This window comes from Agelaius tricolor, unplaced genomic scaffold (assembly GCF_023055355.1).
Source record: "Agelaius tricolor isolate 1412-34295 unplaced genomic scaffold, bAgeTri1.0.p SCAF_62, whole genome shotgun sequence".
In the NCBI taxonomy this organism is placed as follows: domain Eukaryota; kingdom Metazoa; phylum Chordata; class Aves; order Passeriformes; family Icteridae; genus Agelaius; species Agelaius tricolor.
The window spans coordinates 1,143,384-1,150,869 of record NW_027269322.1 but is presented as its reverse complement, the minus strand read 5'-3'; the positions used below and the strand labels follow the sequence as shown (position 1 = coordinate 1,150,869).

General features: G+C 40.1%; 1 protein-coding gene across 2 annotated transcripts in view; it reads right to left on the bottom strand.

Moving 5' to 3' along the window:
- The window catches only part of GALNT18 (polypeptide N-acetylgalactosaminyltransferase 18), a 232,945-nt gene that overhangs the window by 31,523 nt on the left and 193,936 nt on the right, over window positions 1–7,486 (bottom strand). The gene's annotated exons all lie outside the window — the stretch shown is intronic.

The window sequence follows — 7,486 nt, the reverse complement described above, 5'->3', positions numbered from 1 at the left end:
AGCTTCACTTCTCTTACACCTGCAAATGTTCCCAACTCTGTGTTGTGCCCTTTGCACAAATCAGGCTGTAAACCTTGGCAAGAAATGAAACTGCAAATACTGTGATATGCAAAGGCATGTTGCTTAATAATGCAAATGGTAAGATATATCCCCCCATTTTCATTCATTTAATTTAATTTCATTTCTAGGCCACTCAGTTATGCAGTGAAGGCTAGATATAAACTCAGGCCTTCACGCGCTAAGCAGAAGAGGCTCAGATTTCTGACTAGCAGCTTATCAGATGGATCAGGCAGCAAAATAAAACCAACAGCTCTAAACCCAGGATGTTTAAATGACCTTCAAGTACAACACTGAATAGCTAAAATAGCTCTGCTAAGCTCCAGGCCCCGAGATACCACTGGGCTGTGACGCTGAGCTGCCTTCAGCACCAAAGACAGATTATGTCAGGTTTTTCCCTGTATTTTCTGCATGCCTTTGGAGGTTTTATTTTAATATCTGAAGTAGATTATCCCATAACAGTATCAACAGGACACAGACTTAAAGAAAAGAAAAAGCCTGCTGTCTTGCTGTTTAGAATTAATACAAAAACTAGGCACATCAGTCACTCATAATTAAAAGTCACTGAATATTCACAATATAAATAATAGTTCTTTCAAGACTCTTTTAAGTAAATTAATTTTACAATATCCTTTTGATTGTTCTAAACCAACAACAATGCCTACTGTTAGCTTCTTAATTTGCATATGAATAGAAACACTAGTAAGGATTATTACAATTGTCTAGTGTACAATAAACTATTTAGTGATTTGTATTATTTTGTGCAGATTGTCCCTAAAGCCCAAATCTATGGCCCTACACAGGCCCTCTAGGGCTAGATGTTCCCTCAGAGGGCAGGGGCATGCTCTGGAGAAATATTGGTTTGGGAATTAATTAATAATTAGTGGAATGGAATTGTCCCCTCCTTCCCAGGGGACACTGGACCATGCCCACAGCAATGCTGTGCTAGGACACTGCCTTGGGGAGACACCACCAGTGCAGTTCTGCCCCATGTCTGCACCCCAAACTGTACAGAGAGAGGACAGTGACCCTCTCAATTCCTAGAGACAGCTCCAAGGCCCAGGCAGCCTGTGCAAGAGCTCAGCAAAGAGGCAGCTCACACCCTATCCTTGTCCTAGCTGGGCTGTTATGACCTGTGATATGAAATGAGTGTGGCAAAACCCCAGAAGAGCAGAGTTAGGTTTGACCCAAAACCACACTAATTGTATCTAGCTTTTCCCCCAGACTCAACCAGACTGAGGTAAAGCACCAGATTTTTAGCCAACAAACTGTTGGTCCAGATCTCCCCTAGCTACACACCTGGAGGACTCAGCTACAGTCAGCTGCAAGTTATTCCTTCAGCATGCTCATTTCCAAGCCCACTGTTGTCAGCCTCCTAGGCAGAATCTCAGAGCAGAAATTTGTCAGTCTCCAGCACAACTCAGCCTGTGACTTGCACCTGCCAGATTCACTGCAGGAAGACAGTGGAACAGGTAAAATCATACCACCCACAGTCTTGATGATTCAATATAAAATCTCTTTGCATGCTTCAAGCCAACAGAGCCCTTTCCTCATGATACTAGATTGCATCAGCCCTAAAAAAGGTGCCAGAAAATTTTGTTCCTTCAACAGTCATAGAACAATCTGGGAGATGAATGGGAAGCTGAGATGACAGGCTACATCCTCATCTGAGATGCTGAATAACACTGATGTACCTGATCCTGGTACAGTGCTGAGCACTCTCTAAATAAAACTAACTTCACATTCTCTATGGCACATGGGACACCTGATTTACTCTCCTGTTGCACAAAGTATCTCTCAGACTTTTTTGCAGCTGCTTTACACTTAAAGCCTGATTTAATTATTATTTAATTAAACTCATTTCATAGCTGTTACCCAGGAAGCATTTCATTAGGCACTGACTGAAATCCTTGGGCCAGGCTTGCTGAAATTAGAGCTTTAGTCACTGTCCTGTCCTGTTATGCTTCATGATCAGCTGGGGGGGCTCCATCCCCACTGCTATTTACACTGTTGACTCACTGCTGCCACTGTTTGGTACTGAAGATGAAACATTTCATTGGGTCATTCTATTTGGTTATAGTTACCTTATCTCTTTAATGCTTGGTTTGCTCCTTTAAAGAAGAGGTGTCAGAAATACCAGAGTTTCCTTTATATCTACCTCAAGTCTTGGAGAGCTTTTAGTCTTTTGGGGAAGTGATGGACCTGAGATCGTGGAACCTTTTTTCACCCCTGTCCAGACAACATACTTGTATTGGAGTTGGCAAATTAGGGAAGAGATTGAATTATTTTCCCACACAGGGGACTCCTCTTGCCCAAGATGAACTGGGTTTCATCTGCATTTGTGGATAGAATGGGAAAATAAAGTATCATGAGATATTTTCCTTAAGCAGAGGAGTTGGACCAGATGGACTCCAGAGGTCCCTTCCCACCTCAAACATTCTGTGACTGTGGGAAATAGTTTCCCATAAGAGCAAGGCTGAAAACTGCTGAAGAGCAACGAAGTTGGAGGGACAGGAAGAATCCTAAGAGGTAAATGTTTAATTAACAAAAAAAGTTAATCAGCATTGATGTTTAGTAAACAGTGCCAAAGAAGCTGAAGTAAACATCTAACCTGATACAGTATCTGTAGGTGGTGTTGTTTCTCCTTAGTGACCTTAACTACAGTGTTATCTCAGGGAATATTGATCAAATTACAGAATTCCTTCAAATTTATGTGCAGCAAGCTGAGTCTGCAGGGGGCAGATTTAACTTACTTGAGAACACGTGACATAGGGTATTAGAAGATATTTGGAAGCCAGAAATGGGCGCTCTGCAGAATACAGTTACTCCATAATCATTAGGTGTGCTGAAAGTGGGGAAATTCAGTCCCTCAGAGGACTAACCACGTATGTCACACATCTGGCAGAATGACATGCAGCTCACTTGACAGCTGAGATTTAAATATGCCTTGAGTGCTCAAGAAGGTCCCAAGAGTCTCAGTCTATCTTTACGCAGACACTCACAGTGGCTCTCATTACTATGATACTGAATTTAAAAATGCCAGCTGGGGAAAAAAACAACATGCTCCAAAAATGCTTAACACCCCCTCCCCCCAAATTCATAATTGCTAACAAGAATGAGGTTAAACTTGATGAGATGTTTAATTCAATGCAGTAGGTGAAAGGACTAAGTGTTGTGACTGCATTGGACACAAATAAATAAAATTATGATTGATAATAATTTGATAATTTGATCCAGCAGTGCAGACAGCACACAACCCTGAGATCAGCTGGTACCCAAAATATGTCCCATATAAAGAAAACATGTGCAAGCACAATTTAACAAAGGAAACCTTTTTAGCACACTGTATCCCTCTAATGCAATGGTATTTGATAATTTCTATTTGAACAGTTGAAGATTTCCTTGCATAAAGACATTTAAGGACAAGTAAAAATTTTAAGGACTTGATTCTGTATTAATATAAAAGAGAAGATCAAATTAAACCCCCAAACCAACAAGAAATTTACAGCTCTGATTTACCATGATCTAATTCTTCTATACTGAGTTTTGTCCCTGCCCTTTTGGTCACAGACCTCCATCCCAAAGGCAAAGCAGCACTATCTAAAAAATTCCAAGTTTAATGCAGTAACCTCAGTTTTATCTTTTTAAAATATTTATTTAAACCTCATGTTATTTTTACCAAAACTAGTGAGTTCATGAGCTGTGTTGCATTTTTAATTTCCCAAACTGCCATTTGTGAGTCAGTCAATGCAGACTTCACAGTTCTAAGGCTAATTTGAGAGCTTGAAAGCACCAAAAATAACTGCTGAAATGGAATATGCATGCTGAACAAATCACTACGTCTTTAACACAGCAAGAGCAACAAAGCTCCAATGTCCACAATCAGTGCAGTTCCCAGCCAAAAACCCCCAAAGTTAATTCTGTAGTAACATCAGAATTACTTAAATGCTTTTCTCAGCTTTTCCACTTGATTGCTTTGAGCCTTTGTGGACAGCCAGCTGAGCAGACAGGCCTGGCATAACACAGCTATTGCTGTATAATTTGTGCAATCACACTTTAGGAGAAATAAAACAAAAAAAGAAAAGGAAATTAATTCAAGAAATTCAACAACTATTTTTAAAGCTATACAGAAAAACACATTAAACCCCTACCCCCCAATTTCTTTAAAGGCACACCATTATTCATTCACTGTAACAAGCAAGTGTTATTTCTGAACCCTCTCAACTGAACTGGAATTCCAAGAAGCCCTAGCTGCAATTGCCACTAGGGAAGCTGAGGTGACAGGCTACATCCTACATGTCAGCAGATTCATGAGCCAAAAAGAATAATCCGTTTTTCACTCTGCTCCCCCATATGCCACAACCTCCGTATTTCCATGTGCTTACCTCTAAGTGCAATGATTTGTATTGTATTAAATTACAGTTTACAGAGTTGTGTCAGCTTTGATGATGCCAACAATTACTTCCTGTGATGGCCACTGACCTGCTCTGACAGGAATATGCACCATATTCCTAATGGGCATCCAACTGGCTTTAATTTCTAGCCATTGGCTCTTGAAACCGCCCTAGATTAAAATCTCTACTATCCCATATTTTCTTTGGGAAAAATACATCCACTCTGTAAATGTATTCAGGTTTAGACTGAACTCAAATCTTGCTAAGAGCTAGTTTGATTGCTGATTTCAAATATTATCTGACAAACACAGCTCCTTCCTTGGCTTCCAAATCAATGCAAGATTTCTTTTTTCAGAGTTACTCATAAATATTCAATCAACATTCTATGTGAACAAATAATTTCTGACATTCTCTGTGCTTCCCAATTGGACAAATGCTGGTTAATCAGCAGGACAAAAAAAAAAATCCCCTATTCACAGAAATACACTGTGGATACAATCATTCCATAAAATTTCTGCAAATAACCACACTCTGTAAGTGCAGAACAATATCAGGGAGAACCCAAGCTGAAGCTGAATTGCTGATCAGAATCTGAATGAAGGCTATGGAAGTAATATGGCTCATGTAATTACAGAGGGAGTTAAATGTGCTTTCATGGGAACTGAATTTGGCCCATGAATTTTAAATGAGCCAGTGGATGACTTAAATTAATGGACTGACATAATAAAGTTATCAATAAAACTAAAGTAACTATAAAGTGAATTTTCCATCTATTGTATTAACTGCCTTCTCTAATAGTTAATAACATAGTGTTAAGAATTTGAGAAACAAAAATCTGACCTTCAGAATTTCTGTCTGATGAAGTAACAGGAGACAGTGTAATATTAATCAAAAGCATGTTTAAATTGACAACCATCCCACAATTACTACATCATCCATCTCCAAGTGCTCTACACACACTCCAATAACTGTTAGTTTTATGCTGAATTTAGACTGTAAGCGACAATTGGTTTTAAAAACTCCTGATTGAACTGCCAATTTGCAATGAGAAGAGACATCTTTAAAATATGGATAACTCTAGTAATAGCTACATAATATCTAACTCTGATCTATTTCAAATTAACGCACTTACAAAATGTGAAATGCTCCCACAGTATTAGATTATGAGACTGGACTGCAGGTACCCAAAACAGCTGCTCTGTTTCTCCAAGAGTGTGAAATAAAACCATTTCCAAATTAGCAAAGGAAAGCCCTTCCCTTCTTTTATGGTTGTATTACATCATCTCATACAAGAAATGCTCATTTGCAAAGTGGCTGAGGGAGAGCTCGGAGGGGGCAGCTCTGGGCCCCAAGATCAGGGCAGCAACCAAGCACTGCAGAAAGTGGCAGCAGCCCCAAAACCACGACACCTTGAGTATTTGGGGATGTGGGCTTCAAAGCCCTTCAGCACCAGCCCACAGCTCTGAATCCAAATCCAAAATCTAGCATCAGGCTTCTCATCTAGCAGCCCACCAATATTTCACCTCCACATTTTATGATATTTTAACCTGTTGAGATCAATTTGACCAAAACTAGCCTTACAAAAAAATCACTTGTTATAGCATAGCATAAGAAAAAAAAAAAAAAAGAAAAAGCCTGGAAATGTATGTGAATTTTTATTTCCTAGATGAGAACAGTTCTAAGCTGTTGTATAATATTCAGGGCAACAACTCTAATCTCTTCTAAATTAAAAAAGTACAAGAGAGCTTGAAATGCTCTGATAATTTTAAATTCTTAGGCACTGCAGTTGCTCTCGACAGTTTGTTTCAATTACATTTTCAATGCAGGAGTTTTTTTATTACAGATATTCTGGGCAAATTGCCTTAAAATGTAAACTAGGGAAGAAAGCTCTTACAGTGACCATGAGAAGCTCAATAATAATTATTTGAATAATATAAAATTCAAAAAACCTATCAAAAGAGGGCATTACATAGCCTGGAAGTCAATTAGTTTTATATTTTATTTGCCTTCTTCCTGCACCAGCCTCACCTATTTAACAAAATGCTGAATAAATTGCTTCTAGTCAAACTATAAAGACGCAGATATATGCTCCTCTCCTTCCATATCAATAACAGACATAGCAACTGTGGACAAGATATCCAAGAAAGATGATAAAGATGGATTTAGTTATACAGAAAGGCAACAGAATTCAAGATGAAGAGAATAACCCAAAGGCTGAAAGGCAAATGCAACACCTAAGCAATAGAGAAAACAGGCAAGGTAATGATAACATGACACACAAAACACAAAGTGAAAATACTTTATAAATTATTAAAACAAAATCTGTGAGGAACCTTCTGTTATGTATGTTGTGGAGGCTGGTAGCCCTACACACAAAGGGTCCATTATGGTTTCTTGGAGGGACAGACCCTAAATTGGAAAAATCTCCCCTGTTCAAGGCAACTGAGTAGAGCCTCTCCCAGGATGCTTTGTTGTATATGCAAATGTACCCCAGTTCTGCCTCCCTGGTTGGCCCGTTGGCCTCTCCGCCCCTTTTTCCTTATATGCATGTCCCACAGAATGTTCCCCCTTCCCTGCTTACCCATTGGCCCCTTCTGCTGTAGTGTCCCGCCCCTTTACCCTATTGGCTGCCACCCCTTGTCCCGCCTCTGCACCGCCCTGAGCCCTCAGCCCATTGGCCCTGATGCTGTGCTCTGCCCCTGGCCCCCATATTTAAAACTGGAGCCTGCACTGTCTTTTTGTTTTTGACCTCAGTCACCTTTGTGCATGGCTGGAGTAAAGCTCCTCCTTGGAACTCCACACAAAGACCTTCCCACTTCTTTTGTCATTAGTGATCCTACAAGAGCTGCTGGAAGCATGTGCTGGAGTGGGGGTGTGTGAGTGATAGTGTGTGAGTGTGAGAGATGGTGTGTGTGAGAGTGATGGTGTGTGCCTGTGCCTGTGATGGTGTGTAAGTGATGGTGTGTGTGTGCTGCAGTGATGGTGTGTGCCTGTGCTTGTGATGGTGTGTGCCTGTGATGGTGTGTGTGTGAGTG